At 40.5% G+C, this 18,752-nt stretch overlaps 1 protein-coding gene and 1 pseudogene across 2 annotated transcripts in view; one reads left to right on the top strand and one right to left on the bottom strand.

Annotated features, from left to right (window-relative positions):
• Nucleotides 1-9,234, bottom strand: part of WDTC1 (WD and tetratricopeptide repeats 1) — a 60,185-nt gene extending 50,951 nt beyond the window's left edge. The window contains exon 1 of one of the 2 annotated variants that reach the window (XM_011357686.2): nucleotides 8,800-9,234. The gene's annotated coding sequence lies outside the window, so the exon portion shown is untranslated. The remainder of the gene's footprint in view (nucleotides 1-8,799) is intronic. The other variant, XM_011357685.2, reaches the window with a different exon arrangement.
• Nucleotides 9,235-16,866: 7,632 nt separating this feature from the next.
• Nucleotides 16,867-18,752, top strand: LOC105290687 (annotated as a pseudogene).

Below are 18,752 nucleotides of genomic sequence, written 5' to 3'. Positions count from 1 at the left end.
GAATGTTATTCGGCCATAAAAAAGTATGAAGTACAGATACATGCTATGACATGGATGAACCCTGAAGACATTAAGTGAAAGAAGCCCACATTATCATATAATTCCATTTATATAAAATGTCCAGAATAGGCAAATCTATAGAAATAGAAAGTAGATTTCTGGTTTCTTGGGGCTGGAGGGGGATAGAGGATAGAGGAGTAATAGCTAAAGGATATGTATTTCCTTTTTTTAAAAAAAGTGAAATGAAATTCATATAACACAAAATTAGTCATTTTAAAGTGTAAAATCTAGTGGTATTTAGTACATTCACAATGTTGTACAACCAGCAATTGTAGCTAGTTCCAAAACATTTCCATCACCCCAGAAGAAAACCCCATACCCATTAAATGGTCAATCCCCATTCCCTCTTCCCCCCAGCACCTGGCAACCACCAATTTATTGTCTGCATCTATGGATTTACCTATTCTAGATTTTTCATATGAATGGAATTCTACAATATGTGACCTTTTATCTCTGACTTCTTTCACTTAGCATGATGTTTTGAGGTTCGTCCATGTCACAGCATGTATCAGCACTTCATTCCTTTTTACGGCTGAGTTAGTACTGCTATGCCTCACTGTGTTTATCCATTCATCTGTTGGCTGTTGTGAATAGTGCTGCTATGAACATTCGTGCACGGGTATCTGTTAGAGTACCTGTTTTCATTCTTTTGGGTATATACAGGAGGAGAACCACTGGGTCACAGGATAATCTTATGTTTAACTTTTTGAGGAATAGCCAAACTGGTTTCCACAGCAGCAGCACCATTTTACAATCTCACTAGCAGTGTACAAGGGTTCCAATTTCTCCACATGCTCATCCACGCTTACTTTTTTTTTAATTAAAAAAATTTTAAATTTTTTTTTTTAAATAGCCATTTTAGTGGGTATGAAGTAATATTTCATTATGGTTTGGGATTTCTTTTTGAAGTGATAAATATGTCCTAAAATGATTGTTGCACATATCTGTGAGAATACTAAAAACTGAATTGTATATTTTGAATTGGTGAATTGTATGATACGTGAATTATATCCCCATAAAGTTATTACATTTTTAAAAAAGGAACTACTGATACAGGCAAAAATATGGATGAATCTCACAGATGCTGAGCAACAGAAGCCAGACATAACAAAGTACATACTGTATGATTCCATTTATATGAAGTTCTAGAACAAGCAAAACTATAGTAAAAAAAAAAAATCAGAAATGTGGTCTAGGGGCGTGGAGATTGATGAGGAAAAGACACCTTGAGAACTTTCTAGAGTAACAGAAATGTTCTATAGATTGATGGGAGTATGGTTACATGGGTATTGAAGCTATGGGTTATATGGGTATTTCCATTTGTCAAAATTGTACAATCAAGATTACTGTATTTTAATGTTTGTAAATTTTGCCTAAAAAATGTAATGGGGTGGGTGAAAAGCAGGGGAGGTACAGATGAAACGAGAATGGCAGAATGTTAACAGTTATTGAAATAAGATATGGGCGCATGGGGGGTTCATTATTCTGTTCTATTATGTTTTCTCTGTATATATTTGGACTTCTCTCTAATAAAGTCCTTTTGAAAATCTTTTTTTCCTGTTATAGAGTCATTCAAAACATGGAAGACTGATTAATGAAATGGAAAACAGTTATATATAGTTTAAAAATCAGGTTCAAGACATATATATATATACAGCCATCTCAGCCTTCGGGGAAATAAAAAGACAAACCAAAAAGTATACATATCTATAATGCTATAACAAAAAGGATATGCACCAAAAATGTTAGCTAGTGTTCATCTCTCTTGTAAGACAACGGGATTTTTTTCTTTCTGTTCCTCTGTATTTTCTAAGTTTCTATTGTAAACATTTATTGCTTTTATAATAATATAGAAATAGCCATTAGGAAACAGCTTTAGACTGAAAGAAATTTGACTTTGAATCTGGCTCTGCTACACACTAGGTTGTGTGATCCTGGGCAAAACTATTACTGTTGTTTTGTTTTGTTTTTTTACCTCCATGTAGATATAGGTAATAATATCTATCTCATAGGACTACTGGGATCCTTTATGAGATAATGAATTGTAAAACACTTAGCACAATACCTGGCATGGGGTAAATGCTCAAGAAATACTGGCTATTTCTTCACCTGTTACACAGAGATAAGAGTACCTACCTCAGTGCTGTTGTGAAAACTACACGGGATAATTGGCACACTGTAAATACTTACTAAGTGTGAGTGACAGTATTATTTCCAATAAGAAACAAAAGTTAAAGAAAAGCCTCCCCTTAGAAAGTTAAACAGAGTTACCATACGATCCAGAAATTCCACTCCTACATATGTGACCAAGAGAATGAAAACATATGTCCACATGAAACTTTGTACATGAATGTTCATAGCAGCATTGCTTGTAATAGTCCCCAAATGTCCATCAGTGGGTAAATAAAACGTGGTATAGCTGTACAGTGGAATATTATTCAGCTATAAAAAGGAATGAAGTACTGATTCATGCTACAATATCAATGAAACTTGAAAACATTGTTAAGTGAAAGAAGCCAGTCACAAATGGACACATACTTTAGAACCAATTTATATAAAATGTCAAGAACAGGAAAAGTTATAGAGACAGAAAGTAGATCAGTGGTTGCCTAGGGCTGAGGGAGAAGATGGGAGTGATTGGGATGGGCAGTGATAGCTAAAGGGTATGGGTTTCTTTGAGGGGAGGATGAAAATGTTCTGGAATTAGATAATGGTGACGGTTGCACTACTTTGTGAATAAATTTAAAATTGCAGACTTGTATAAATTAAAAGGCTAGATTTTACGGTGTGGTGAATTATATCTCAATATAAAGAAGAAAAATCCCCAAACCCTTTCTTCTTTTCTACCTCACAATCACAACTTATGATAAGAAAATTTAGTTTCTACCCTTTCTTTTGTCTGTCTCCTACCTTGAACTGTAGTTATTTGTGTGACTTCTCTTTCTTAAAAGACTAAAAGCATCCTGAGGGCCAGCTCGTCATCTGATTTATCTACTGATCCTCCCAGGTCTCCAAGGAGTAACATGGGCTTAACATGTGTCAGTAAATACTTGCTGAATGAATGCTAACATGACTACCTTACATACATACAGTGTCTTATACCTGTGAGAGTGCTTCTGTACAAGCTTTTTATTTGAACTTCGCAACAACTCTGTGAGGAAGCTTGAAAGCTATTATCATCCCCATTTAACGAAGGAGAGCTGAAGCACAATTCTGTGTGGTACTGAGGAGGAAGTACTGGACTGGGATCTAGGGTCTCACGCTTCAGGCCAGGCCAGGCTCTGCCTCTCACCGCCCCTCACTAGCTGTATGACCCTGAGTGGAGCGTTTCACTCTCTCAGCCTATTTCCCCATCTGTAAAATGAGAGGTAGACTCCGAGATGAGCTACGAAACTCTTTCCAATGCCACTATCCTATGATTCCAAGGACACACTGCTAGGTAGCAGTAGAGTGGAGATGGGCCCCAAGTCATCTGTATTCTCTTTCCTCTGCCCATGCTGCCTCCCATTGCAGGGAGCTACCCCGAGTAGGAGTGACAACTGACCTCTTTTCAACATCTGAAATATGCAAAATATATAGGCAAGTTTCCTTTCACTCTATTTGTGGTGGTTTTCCTATTGGAGCAATCCTATAGAAAAGGAAAAAAAAAATGTACTTCCAATGCATAAAAGTCATTGGAACTAGCATAATAAAATAAAAAGAACTGGGCTGTGGAGTCCAACAGACCTAAGGTTCAAATCCCAGTTCTGCCACCTACTTTCTACGTGACAGTATTTCTAAACCCCGGTTTCCTAATCTATAAAATGGGGATGATAAAGCCTACCTTTGAGGAGTGATGAGGAATGGAAGAGCCACACATGTAAAATGCCTGACAAATAATATTTATCGAACATTCTAAGCATTCTACAAGTGTTATCTGACAAGACTCCTCATAACAACCCTTCAAGACAGGTACTATTATTATCTCCATTTTACAGATGAAGGATCTGAAGCATGGAGAAGTTTACTTGCCCAAAGTTAGAGTTATTAAATGGAGGGTCAAATTACATAAACTCCAGGATCCAGGCTGTTGGCCATTAAAAAATAGTTACTATCTTTAACGTTACTTTAATATTACTATCTTTAATCAGACCATGCCAAAGAAGCTTTGCCTAAAAGAAATTCTGCCCCTTACCATTCCTTAGAGTTAGGCTAAGGAATTACAATCATTTTGACTCTGCTGGTCTCAAACACAAATTTAAAGAGTTCTTTTCAGGGACATAGACTAAGATGGTACAAGGACGGCATCTGGAAAAGGTACGGTTGGTAGGACAGGCCCATCAGCGAAGCATTTTTGGAAAAGTTCTTTGTCATCTTTGAGGCTCTGGGCTCAAATGAGTCCATACGGGGCCGACTGAAGCTTTCTCTGTGGAAGGCCATCCTAAGAAACCCTTCACTTTGTGGGAGACTCTGGATGGAAAATTCACCTTGATGTTTTCTCTGCCCGAATGACTCCTGTTTTGCCATTTGAGCTTTGTGAAATTAATTTCCTTGATGTTTTCAGAATTTTACTTTTTAGTGATCATAGCTAATTTACCTTCCTTCTCCTAGGGCCATAATTACCTTTCGGTAAAGGGAGGGAACGAAAAGAGAAAAGTGAGCACATTTTGATAATGCTGTCTTTTCTCACTGTATTTAAGAGCATCCACAGTCTTTTATTTTGTCTTTAACTTGCATCTTTCCAAATCCTGCCACTCTTTAAAGTATCTCTCATAAGGAAGCCTTGGAAGTTTCGCCCTGTAACTTTGCTCCTAGTAGAAAGGTCAAGGAAAGCTAAGCCAATCAATTGGAAATGCTTCCTTCTAATTCAGTTGCAGCTGTGTTACATACAGATGTATGACTCAGGAGGGAACAGGTAAGTCATCAGCACTCAGACCTCGACTGATGAAGTTACCTGACCAGAAATGCCTGGCTCCCACTCTGAGAAAGTCTCCCTAAACGATTCAGGGATAAGCGCAGTTTCATGCTTTCTGAAAACAGAATCTGGAGGTTATAAACAGGAATAAAATTTTACCAGGGTTCTGATCCTAACACTGCCCCCCAAAAGTCCCAGTATAGCTACCTAGGCAAGGCCTGATCCTATTCTGCCCGCCCCCCAAGAAAATGGGGTTAATACCTCCCCAGATGGCTACAGAGAGGATTAAGGGTTATTATTATTGGCACCCAGCTCTGTCATAGCTCTAGCAGTTGTGACCTTGTTCATCCTAAAATAAGACATTAAATATAAAAATGCAAACAGCGTTCCCTGAATCTGACTCTTCAGTAGGGTGAGAATTTTCTTTCCACAAGGCCTCTGGCACTGCCTCCTATACTCCAACCTGTTGGCTGAATCCTCCTCTTATTCAGGCCTCAAGTTTTTAAGGTATTAGTCACTAAGGCCACAAAGCCCCGTGAGGAGTCAGCAGCTATTACTAATAGCATAAAGAATGAACCCAGAACTCTGAGTTTCAGTCAGGTCTGAATTCATCCTGAAAAAAACCAAAGTGGTACCCCTTTACCCCCAAATCTGAACCTGTGAGGGCAATCGGTGAGGTCTAGGAAAAGCGTATATGACTTCATTTAGTCCTCAAAAACCCACTGTAAGGTAGGTGTTGTCATAAGTTTCATTTCACAGAGGAAACTGTAGCTCCTAGAGGACATGTCATTTACCCTAGGTCACACAGCTAAGAAAGTACAGACAGGTTCAAATGTCAGCCCTACTACTACTAGCCGTGTAACCTCCAGCATATTTTTTTTAACTTTCTGGAACCTCTGTTTCCTCACCTGTAAAGTGGCATAATGATAATACCTATCTCATAGGAGATTTCTGAGGATTAAATGAGATATTATAGGAAAAGTGTCTAGCAAGTGCCTAGCACAAAGTATTAAATACATTTTAGTTTTTTACAGGTCAAAATGATAGGAGTCTGATATAATTTTCACACAGTAACAGAACTTAAAATACTAAAAGATCACTTAGTCCAATTACAAAAGTATGAACTGCTCTACCACATCCTTGATAAAAAGTGCAAAGCCTCTGCCTGAATACCTCCAAAAATGAGTAACTCACTCTCTTACAAGGCAGCTCATTTGTTTGTAGAGAGCCAAATTCTCTCCTATCGAGCTGTCTACCCTCTTGGAATTTCCATCCTCTGATCTTAGTGTTGCCTTCCAGGATCGCACAGAGAAAGTCCAGTTCCCTTTCCACATGACAGTTCTTCAGGTATCTGAAGGCAAGTGTCATGTTCCCCCACGCTCTGAGCTTTGGTCCTTTAAGCTCTTCCTCATGTGTCACAGCCCCAGAGGAGACAGACCTGGGTTTGAATCCTGATCCTTTTTCTTACTAGCTGTTAAGCAAGTTATTTAACATCTTTGATATCTGTATCTTCATATGTATAACAGGGGAAATGATATTTACCTCACAGGGAAATCATGAGGGTTAAAGTCAAAACACAACCCAGGACAGGGGCCTAACATATACCAGGCCCCCAATAAATATCAGTCACTTTTAGCATGTATGCCAATTAGTATTTATCTCTCAAAGTAAATTAGTCAGAATTAAATGTAACACCAAGGGATTGGTTTCTGATGGTAACTGCCAGGGCTTAGGTTTTTGAAGAGCTTTCTTCTTAGACAGCTAAGAAGAAAGCACGGCCTAGGAGTTATGGGGGCCATCTGCAATGGTAGCCCAAACATGCAGTGGAGAATCTAAAAAGGTGAGGATGAAAGAAGACAGAAAACAGGATGTATCCTTAAACCAGTGACCCCTCCAAAAAAGGTAAGTATCACCGTATTACATGTTATCTACGATTCCCTTTCTGACACCCAGGACTCCACATGTGGGCCACATTTCCTAATTCAAAAAGGAGAGAAGAAAATAAAAATAATTAAAGCCACAGTTTGGGGTCTTCCCAAGCAGTTTGCCCCTCAAGATCCATACATGTTTAGGCGGGGGCTTCAAAATTTCCAGTTGTATCCTTCCAGATCCTGAAGTCCAGGTGTGTGAAAATACCTTACACAGGATGTCCCATGAGTCAATACTGAGTTCCTTCCAGCCAAATTGTCAGCTGTGTGACAATTCTAAAACTCAAAACTGGCAAATCGTAAACGTTAACACCATCACCATAATCTTTACACACATTCTCTTTCCTTCAGCAACCCCAAAGGTAAGCGTCTCGGGCAGAAATACAGATTGTTTTTCAATTATTCTGTAGAGTTGACTCAAAGTGCTGCTTCTACAAATTGAGATGTGACTTGAACATAAGTGCCTCCACATAGGTTAAAAGAAGGAAGGATAGCAGGACCCCAGAATTAAAGCAGCATGATCACAAACCGTAGTAGAAAAGGATGTTTCTCACCTGCCAATGATACACAACAATTTGCAACAAAGAAATCCATTGTTAGTCTCAGACTCAGCCCCAAGGAGCTCTACTAGTTACTCCTTGGTCTGTGACAAAGGATCAAGCAACAGCCAAGATTCGATCCAATCTCTTAAAATATAAGAATTACAAGGAAGAATAAGCCACAACTCAAACCAGAAATAGCTTTAAGTAGTTCCTTCACCTTAGTGAACAGAAACAATACTCAACGAAGGCCGTAGGGTACAGAAAAGCTTAGTGCAGGCCTAAGCTTTGCCCTAAGTGTGGATTTCATAACGTCTCTGAGTCAAGACGTGCCCTGAGAACAGTTTTCTTCTAAAAACTGTTTCAGGCTTTCTTATAAGGAAACGCTTAACTTTTTCATCCTTGGGAAGAATGGGGAAGCTACAGCCATCCTACCGGGCTTCTGAACTTACGAACTTGGGAAGAAAACTTTAAAGTTGCTCGCTCACTACCTCAAAGTTTTTTTAAAAGTCACAGAAGAAACAGACTTTGGGGAAAAGAGTCAAATGAGACTGTTAGATATTAGTTTTAAGTCCCGATACCTCTTTTTTAGAGACCCTGGTAGTACACCTGCGGAGGAGACACAGAGGGCACCAGGCAAATTCAACCTGGCTGGCAAGAGAGCGTCCCACTGCAGCTTTCAGTAACAAGAATTGGATCCTGCTGGTTCGCAGTCTCTCTTCTACTCTACACTTCCTATTTACCCTTTGAAACTGGTACTGAATATCCCGGTCCCGAGGAAAGGCCCTTTGTACGGGCGCTACAATCGCCTGGTGGAAGCACCTTGGCAGAGTTCAGTTTGGTGCCAGGACGGGTCACTGAAGGCATCTACGGTTGCCAGAAGCCTGGACACGGACGGACATATACACGTACGCGCGCGCGCGTACAGAGTGCAAGAGTGAGAAAGAGAGAGAAGGAAACTAAAGAGAACGGATCAGATCAACGTTGCCCTCCCCGCACTTCCACCTGCCCTCTTCTTCCTGACACCCGCGCCACATCAGATGTCAAAAAAAAAAAAAAAAAAAAAAGTCCGCAGAAAAGTCCCGGGATAGGAAGACTTCCACCTCTCCCACCGCAGAGCCTCCCTGGACTCGCAGAGCCTTCCCCCGACGTCTTGGCCAGCCCTCCGCGCCCACCCCGCCCCCGGCCCACTCTGCCCTCCACCCCAGCGAGGCCTGATCCCCTCTGGGACAGCCCGGAGCCCCGGGGCGGGCGAGCTCAGGCCCCCGGGCCGGCAGGGCTGGGGCCGGCCCGGAGCGAGCGGCCCGTGTGCCCGGGCTGCGGGAGCCAGCGCTCGCCTCCGCGCCCGCGGAGGGCAGCGGGAGGAGGCTCCCCGTACCTGTCAGGCCTCTTCCCAGGACCGGCGGCGGCGTAACTTCAGGAGCCCATGTCCGTCAGGGGGCCCGGCCCCTCTCCCGGGAGGGGGGGCGCGGATCCCGGGGAGGGGGCTGTGGGGCCCGGGCAGCTCTAGCCCCTTCCCATGCTCCCCGCCTGGCGCCTGGCCGGGGCCGGACAGCGCCTCCGCCCGCCCCTGCGCACAGCCTCACACCCGCGCTCACACACACTCACACTCCCTCGCGCGCTCTCACACACGCACTCCCCTCCCTCCTCCTGCTCTGTTTATCTCCTCCAGCTGTCTGGGGACCCAGGAGAAGCCCAGGACCGCGCCTGCGCCACGCAGTCTCCGCCCCCGCTCCGCGCTTCCCAGCCCGCGGCTAAGCTACGGAGAGAGCGCCCGGCCGTTTCCAGAATGGCGAGCCGGCCCCCCCACTACCCCTCGCGCCCGGTCAACGTCTGCTGCCGGCGGCGCCCACTAACCTGATAGTGGGGGAGTCCCGCACCGCCGCAACCAATCCGCTTCTCCGCTCGCTAGACCCGCAGCCAGTGGGCAGGAGGGAAAGCTGGGCTAAGCTCTGGGGCATCCTGGGAGTCGTAGTTTTTCTCCGTCGAAGAGATCCTGTAGCGTGGGCCCACCCCACCCAGTTGTCATTAGTTACCCAGACGCACCTCTCACCCTACATCCACGTAAAATGCTCTCTCACTTTTTACCTGGGGGAAACCTCGCACTCACTCGTTGTCCCCCCAGAGCCCGACACAGTCTCCTAAGAGCCTTTTCATAACTTCCTTGGAGCCCCAGAATTGTAGGACCCTCAGACTGGGGTCCCAGGGCCCCCCAGAGCAAGGCTCAGCTTACTCCTTCCTGCCCTGGGAGGTTGCACATTCCTCACTCTTGTCTACTGGGCCTGAAGAAAGAGAATAAAAGGGAATCGGTTCTACACTGAGTGGCCTGGAGGGGAGCCAGCCACACATACGCTGGCAACCCTCAGGCTGATGGGAGAGACAAGATATATCTGAGACTGGTGGAGGCACTGCTGTTCCCACATCTGATGAAGAGAAGCTGTTGCAGCCTTTTAACCTCCTTTCCAAGGAAGTTCCCAAGGTGACAAGGAAGGCATCGCGCTTAACTTCTGAAGGCAGAGACCAGGCCCCAACCATGAGGAGCTTAGAGTTAGAAAAGAAAGACAGTGTCATCTTCTGATAATGTAAACTTGTCACTCACCCACAGGGTGTCATTTGTTAGATAGTAACAATAATTTGCTTTTATTGAGCATTTACTGTGTCAGCACTGTAATGAGTACAGTTCCTTAGACAGGTACTATTACTATCTGTGTTTTGCAGCAAAGGAAGCTGAAACATAAGGAGGTTAAATGCAGCTTGCCAAGGATCACATAGCTGATAAGGAACCAAATCGAGATTCAAACCCAGATGTGCTTGACTCCAGAGTCTGAGGTTTTGAACATTACCTGTGACTCCAGTGAGAACCAAGCAGTACCTACCCTCAGGAAGTCATGTGCTACTTAATGATTGGAATATGTATTGAGAACTGCATCTCCAGGTGATTTTGTTGTGTGACCATCACAGAGTGTACTTACACAAACCTAGATGGAATAGCCTACTGTATACTTAGGTTACAAGCCTATACACCATGTTACTATACAAAACAGCAAAAGATTAAATCAAGCACAAGAGAAAATAATGCAATCAAGAGACGTGGTAATCACAAGATGCATAGGGCTGTTGCTAAGGGTACAACATGACATGCTGTTTTATAGCAAATTTGTTAAAAAAAAGTACACTCAAATAATGATAAAAAGTATAATACAGTATATATAGTAAGTATACAAATCTGTGACAGTTGTTTATTATCATTATCAAGAATGTACTATACACAACTGTATGTGCTATTCTTTTATATAGCTGGCAGAACAGTATGTTCGTTTACACCAGCATCACCATGAACTCATGAGTTATACATTGTGCTACAACATTACTGATGGCTACGACCTCACTAGACCACAAGAATTTTTCAACTCCATTGTAATCTTATGGGACCACCATCATGTATGGGGTCCATTGTCAACCAAAACATCATTAGTGGATAATGATTATACATATTTAGCATTTATAGTGTTTGTCTCATGTTTATCACTCCATGAGTTGCTTGTTTTTTCTTGCTCTGCTCACATCAAGAGTATGAATTAGTCTGTGAGCTTCTAAAGGGTGATTTCTCCCCATTTGGAGGAGTTAGAGCCTACCCCTGTGAATTTAGCTTTGTGCAATGCTTTTCTTCTAAAAATGTTGTGGGTCATTCCTCCTGATCTCTCCCCCACATATGTTTCACTGAATATAAAAAATCCAACTTTGGGACTAAAAATCACTTTGAGATCATCTATTCATAGCCCCTTAGGTTCAGGCTGAAACCCTGATTAGGGTTGCTGGATCAATTAAGCTGAGATCTAGCTAATATTTATTGAATATTTACCATGGGAGATAAGTGCTTATCAGTGAATTGATCAATACTATTACAAATCACATAGCTAGGAAGTGATATAGTCGAGATTAAGCAAAACCTGGATTATTTGAATCCACAACCACTATTTTAAATTCTTGTTCTATGCTAGTATTATCACAAGAGGATCCTAGAAATAACAACAGAGAAGTGCATGAGGATTCTGTGACTCCTAGCATAGTCTTTGGCGTAGAGCAGGTACTTAGTAAATATTTGTTATCAGAATGAACTTTTTTTGGTAGGGATTGGCTGACAGGAAGAAGAAGAATATTAATTAATAATAGCTGCAGCTATTATTCATTGATTATTTTCTACCAGCAACTCACTTGTTCTCTCATGCATTCTCTTCTTTTTTGCATATATGAACATATGACACGTGTATATATACATGCATTTACGTACACACACATACACATTCACACACACTAACATATTTGATCTTCACAACCTTATGAGTTAGGTATTATTCTCACTCTCTTTTTACATAGAAGAAGCAGAGACTTACAGGAGGTTTAAGTTCAGACACCCCTCCAAGACAGCCATAAGTGTTTTCAGATCAATTTAATAGAGAACTTTCTAACCAATAGAGCTGGGCTCCTTTGGGAGGTTGTGAGCTCTCTGTCTTTGGTAGTATTCAGGTATAGGATGTATAATCATTTATCTAAGACATCCTAGAACCAATTGTATTGTGTAGTTATTTAAGTGACAAATTCAAATATTCTCCGATTTGGATTTTGGAAGCAGACAAAGATGATTTAAATAAGGCTTGTGGCAGTAAATGCAGCTCTTTTTTCTCCCTTAAGAGCATTAGATGATAGCCCAACTGATCGGCTCGACAGAGGTAGTCACCGATAACATCATTTTCATCTCCCTGATTGGACTCCAGGGCAAAGGGGGGCTTATTCAATCTAAAATTTAAGATGCTCATATTTTACAATCCAGCAATTCTACTTCTAGTATCTTAGAGGAACAGTTGCAAGAAAGCAAGTTCTGTCTCACAGGGCAAAGTGTTCCCTTGTTTGCACTACTCTGATCTTTAGGTAGTTCTTGCTAATAATGAAGTTCTTACTTCCACTTATTTGTTTCAACGTGGTTCTCGGTTGGCAACATAGATCTGTTTATGAAATGAGGTGATATTTATGTAAACTGTAACCGCCAGAGCCCATTTGGTGAGAAGTAGCAGCAGTGGTAGTCATAATGATCCTTTTTCCTCTTAAAAAAGCTTCAGATAATGAAAACGACTCTCATATCCCCAGTTTTCTCTTTCCTAAATGAAATGTCTCCATGTCCTTCCAATCCAGCCAAAAAAGATAGGTCTGGAAAAGTCTGGAAAGTGATTATTTAGTATGTCCAGCCTCTGTATTGGAAGAGGAGGCAAAGGAAAAGAGATCAATCAACAGATATTGGGTCAGCCAACGGGGAGTACTCTGCTATAGAACCTTTCAAGGTGAGCATTTTGGACAGCACTCAAAGTCCAGAGGCCAAACCTAGTTCCACGTGGTTAAACTTCCAGTGGTGTCAGAGTTCCCGGTATCAATCAAAACCAGGGAGATGACATCTGCTAATCAAACTCAAAAAAGGCAGGTCAGATAGAATCTCAGTGTTTTAATATGCAATGAAGAATAATTGTTAACCTTGCAGACAATAGAGCCACGTTCCTTCCTCAGAGAGCAGGTTAGTACATCCAGGCACTGAAAAGCCAATATTCTATGCCCTGTTGGATGAGCAGGTTATTTAGCCTCTTTATGCCTCTGCAAATAGAGTATACCATATGCCACCATCTACTTGGCAAAAATTATAAGTAGAAATTAGCAGTATGCATGTGGAACACATTGAAATTATGAAATTCAAATTTTAAAACACCAATGAATCAGGGGACTGAGACTACCAAACTTCAAGACTTACTATAAAGCTACAATAATCGAGACAGTGTGGTATTGGCGAAAGAATGGACAAAGAACAATGGAACAGAATAGAGAAACCGGAAACTGACCCACACAAATATAGTCAGCTGACTATATTTCATTATCATTGACAATGGAGAATGGGGAGTTTTTTCAGCAAATGGAATAACTTGACATTCACATATAAAAATAAGAATCTAGACACTGCCTTTACATCTGTCACTCATAAGTAACTCATAATGGATCATAGACCTAAATCTAAAACTATGAAATGTCTAAAAAATAATAAAGGAGAAAATTTAGGTGACCCTGAGTTGGATGATGAGTTTTAGATTCATGAAAGAGAATTGATAATCTGGACTTCATTAAAATAAAAAAACTTCTGCTCTACAAAAAGATACTGTTAAGAGAATGAAAAAGACAAGCCACAGATTGGGAAAAATGTTTGCAAAACACATATCAGTTATTTGACTGTATTCAAAATGTACAAAGATTCCTTAAAACTCAATGATAAGGAAACAACCCAATTAAAAAATGTACAAAAGATCTAGCCATCTCACCAAAGAAGGGGTATAAGTAGCAAATAATTGTATGAAAAGATGCTCGACGCCAGATGTCATTAGAGAATTGCAACTTAAAACGAGATACTACAACACACCTATTAAAATGGCTAAAATCCAAAAAACTAACACCACCAAATGCTGGCAAGGACGTAGAGCAATGGTAATTCTCAAATGAGAATTATTTGAGAGAATGTAAAATGGCACAGCCACTTGGGAAGAGTCTGGCAGTTTTTTACAAAGCTAAATATAGTCTTTGCATTTGATCCTGCGATTGCACTCCTAGGTATTTACCCAAATGAGTTGAAAACTTATGCCACACAAAAACCTGCGCACAGATATTTATAGCAGCTTTATTCATAATTGCTCCAAACTAGAAGCAGCCAGATGTCCTTCAAAAAGTTAGTGGATAAATGAGCTGTGGGATATTCATACAATGGAATATTAATCAGTAATAAAAAGAAATGAGCTATCAAGCCACAAAAAGGTATGGAAGAAACTTAAATACATATTACTTAGTGAAAAACCAGTCTGAAAAGGCTACATATTATCTGATTCAAACTATATGATGCACTGGAAAAGGAAAAAAACTATAGAGACAATAAAAAGATCAGTTGTTACCAAAGGTTTGGGGAGGAAGGATGAGGGAGGAATGAAAGAGAAAATTTTTAGGGCAGTGAAACTATTTTGCATGATACTGTATTATGGCTATATGATATTATGTATTTATCAACACCCCTACTACTGTATAACACAGAGTGAACCCTTATGTAAACTAGGGACTTCAGTTAATGTATCAATATTGGTTCAACTGTAACAAATATACTACCTAACACAAGATATTAATAACAGGTAAACTTGGGGGAGGATCGAAAGTAGGGTATATAGGCCTCCATGTGCTATATGCTTAATTTTCCATAAACATAAAACTGTTCTAAAAAAATAAAGTCTATTAATTAAAAAAAAAAATCAATGAGATACTTTTAGGCAAAAGTTTCTTTTCTTTCTTATCAAATTGCATTTTGATGCTGACAAAGATGGGGAAGGATGGGCAACTCATATATCACTAAAATAAAAAAGCAAACCACAAAGGAGAGAAGATATTTGCAACATATATATAAAGAAGGGGCTTATGTTCGGAATAGAGAAATAACTACTATAAATCAATAAGAAAAGACAGATGACCTCTAAAATAAAAGGCAAAATAAAAATGGACAAGGTGCTTGAACAGGTACATACTGAAAGAGGAAATTCATATGGTCATTAAACATAAGAAAAGTTGCTCAACTTCAGTCATTAGGGAAATACAAATTAAAACTACATGAATTCTCACAAGTTTTCGTGAGAGTGTGAGGCAACTGGAACTCTTATTCAGAGTTGGTAGGAATGTGTGATGGCACAACCACTTTGGAAATCCATTTGACAGTATCAGGTAAAGCTGAACATAAATGCATATCCTCTACTTTAGGTAGATTGTGGGTATATGTTATGTTTATATATATATACATACATACATACACACACACATATATGTATATGTTAATGTATACACCAAGTTACGCACAAGAATATTCATAACAGCCAACAAAATCATTTCAACTCAAATGGTCATCAATAGTAGAATGGATATAGTCATACAGTGGAATACTATATAGCAAAGAGAAAGAAGGAGCAAACTACTGCCAAAAGCAACAACCTCACAAACATAGTACTATAGAAAGAGGTCAGGTATGCAGCATGATTCCATTTAAAATGTATTCAGATCAGTATATCTAGATCTATCTCATTTAACAGTTGTATAGTATACCACTGGGAAAATATACTATAATGTCGTTTAACCATTCCTATGCTGATAAACATTTAAGGTATTTCCATGCCTTTTGCTTTCTTAAACACAGCTGCAATGGGAATGATTTCATGCAACTTTCCAAACCAGATAATTTCTTGTGCGAAAAATTTAAAATTTACATATTGGATAAATAAGTAGATAAATTTCTTGTTTGTAAGAAATAGTACATGATATCATGTAAAATATGATTTCAGAATTTCAACTGATGGTCAAGAGCACAGGCAAACACCTGGCAGTAGGACAGAGTGTGGTAGACAGGCTCTAATTAGGACACTATTTTGGCTGTACCAAATTTCCCAGGGGACTGGTTTGGATAGGAAGTTGAGGTCTAATGGAGAATTGGAAAGCCCATATGAAGATTTTAGACTATATACCCATAGGCACTGGGGAGTCTGAAAATTCTTGATCAGGGGAAATATATTCAGTCATCAGAGATTCACTAAACACACTGGGTAGACATCAGGCTTACATGGCAAGAGGCACTGTTCTATTCACTCATAATATAGGCATCTATGTTCAAAGCAATAAATTTGGTAAGTTTTGTAGAGGTTTATATAGAGTTTGCCTACAGGAAGGAGCAACAACTTCTGTTTTGTTCGGGCGAAGCCAGGGAGGGGGTCCAGGTGAGCCTGGAGTTTGACAGGGAGAAAAGTTAAGAGATGACATGAAATCAGAGACTCTGATAGCTGATATTCAAGAAGTGGCTACATCTTAAGTGAGGATCAGGGTGGCTCTGGAACAGGGGTGGGGAGGTTAACTTTTTATTCTATATATTTTAGTACTTTTGAATTTTGCACACACATTAGTAACTTGCCCAAAGTTCTACAGCAATTTCTTTGTAACTGCAACCTATGTTCATAATCATTACACTAGGCTACCTCTCAAATAATAATTCCAGGCCTTGTCCACTTGGAAGAGAGAAGAGAGGTGAGTGAGATTTGGTGGCACTCTGATGAAGGAATCAGAGCTCAAACAGAATCCTTTGTTTGAATCCTGGCTGCTGAAAGAGAGTAGTGACAATGACCAAAAAGTTACTCTGTGAAAGTCTATTGATTTGGGGAGGAAAATGATGAATTTGTTTCAAGAAGGGTGAGTTAGAAATTTCGCAGAAATGTTTAAATAGAGATATCCTGTAGACCAATCCCCAAGACCCTTTCAGGGAGTCTGAAAATTCAAAACAATATCCATTATAATGCTAAAAGGTTATTTGCCTTTCCCACTGTCCTGATCTCACTAGTGTAAAATGGCCTCCACAGAGTACCAGACATGTGACAATGAGATCAGCCTGATGACTAATGGCATGTATGCTTTTGTACTCCTGCGATTAAAAATTTTCTCAATTTAAATTTCTAATGCAGTAAATATCAGTAGATATAACCACAGAAATAAAAGGGGTTTTTTTTTGAAGTTCTCAGTAATTTTTAAGGTTGTAAAGGAGTCTTGGGACCAAAAGTTTGAGATCTTCACTGGTCAATGGCTTTCAAACTTTTTAACAAGTCCTCACAGAGGGAACTAACTCCATTTTACATTGTGACCCAGTATCCACATGTATACACAGATGTATAATTGAGTGAGAATTTCACAGACCAGTACTATGGCTCACTATTTGGGATGCACTCAGGGTTTTCTATTTCATTTTTAAAATTAAAATGCTTGTAACAGCTTACTAAATTGATTTCATGACCCATTAATGGTAATGATCTGTAACTTGAAAAACTCTATTCTAGAGTCTAGATAATTGGAGATACGGAAGGGAGATGGAGCATTAGGAGAAGCCGCTCTCAGTAGAACATGATGTATACTTAAAATTTGTTGAGGAAGTGAATGGAGTAAATGTATTGTTCTTCAAGCTTCCAGTTCTCTAACTATATAGCATTTATATAGAGCAAAGAAGTTATTGTGAGGATCAAATAAGAAGAAAGTAGGTGAGCTCATAATGAAGGTAAAACCGCTGCCAAGTCACTCCTGAGCCCAACTCCGGCCATTGCCACCCTGCTAGGGAGGGGACGGGGGGCATGATCCAAAGGAACCATAGCAGTTGAAAAAACTGTTTATTGGTGTCCTGAGCTTTGAAACTACAGATGATCATTTAAGAGAACATTTTGAAAAATGGGGCACACTCACAGATTGTGTGGTGATGACAGACCCCCAAACAAAACGTTCCAGGGGCTTTGGTTTTGTGGCATACTCTTGTCCTGAAGAGGTGAATACAGCATTATGTGCTTACCCACACAGGGTTGATGGGCATGTAGTGGAACCAAAGAGAGCTGTTTTCTAGAAAGGATTCGGTAAAACCTGGAGTCCATCTAACAGTGAAGAAAATTTTTGTTGGTGGCATTAAAGAAGATACAGAAGAATTTAATTTGAGACTACTTTGAAAAATATGGCAAGATTTAAACCATAGAAGTTATGGAAGACAGGCAGAGTGGAAAAAAAAGAGGATTTGCTTTTGTAACTTTTGATGAACATGATACAGTTAATAAAATTGTTGTTCAGAAATGCCACACTATTTAGTGGGCATAACTGTGAAGTGAAAAAAGCCCTTTCTAAATAAGAAATGCAGTCTGCTGGTCGTGGTGGTGGATCTGGAAACTTTATGGGTTATAAAGGAAACTTTGGCCGTGGTGGAAACTTTGATGGAAGAAGAAGCTATGGTGGCAGAGGTGGCAGCAGAGGTAGTTATGGAGGAGGCGATGGTGGATATACTGGATTTGGAGAAGATGGTGGCAACTATGGCGGTGGTCCTGGTTATAGTAGCAGAGGAGGCTATGGTGGTGCTGGTGGTGGACCAGGAGGATATGGAAACCAAGGTGGTGGGTATGGTGGTGGAGATGGGTATGATGGTTACAATGAAGGGGGGAACTTTGGTGGTAACTATAATGATTTTGAAAATTACAGTGGACAACAGCAATCAAATTATGGATCCATGAGGGGGTGCAGTTTTGGTGGAAGAAGCTCGGGCAGTTCCTGCAGCGGTGGTTACGGATCTGGTGGTGGAAGTGGTGGATATGTAGCAGAAGGTTCTAAAAACTCCCAAAAAGGCTATGGTTCTTAGCAGGAGAGAGAGCGAGGAGTTGTCAGAAAAGCCGCAGGTTACTTTGAGACAGTCGTCCCAAATGCATTAGAGGA

This window comes from Pteropus vampyrus, unplaced genomic scaffold (assembly GCF_000151845.1).
Source record: "Pteropus vampyrus isolate Shadow unplaced genomic scaffold, Pvam_2.0 Scaffold36, whole genome shotgun sequence".
Classification (NCBI taxonomy): domain Eukaryota; kingdom Metazoa; phylum Chordata; class Mammalia; order Chiroptera; family Pteropodidae; genus Pteropus; species Pteropus vampyrus.
This window is presented reverse-complemented; position numbering and strand designations above follow the sequence as displayed.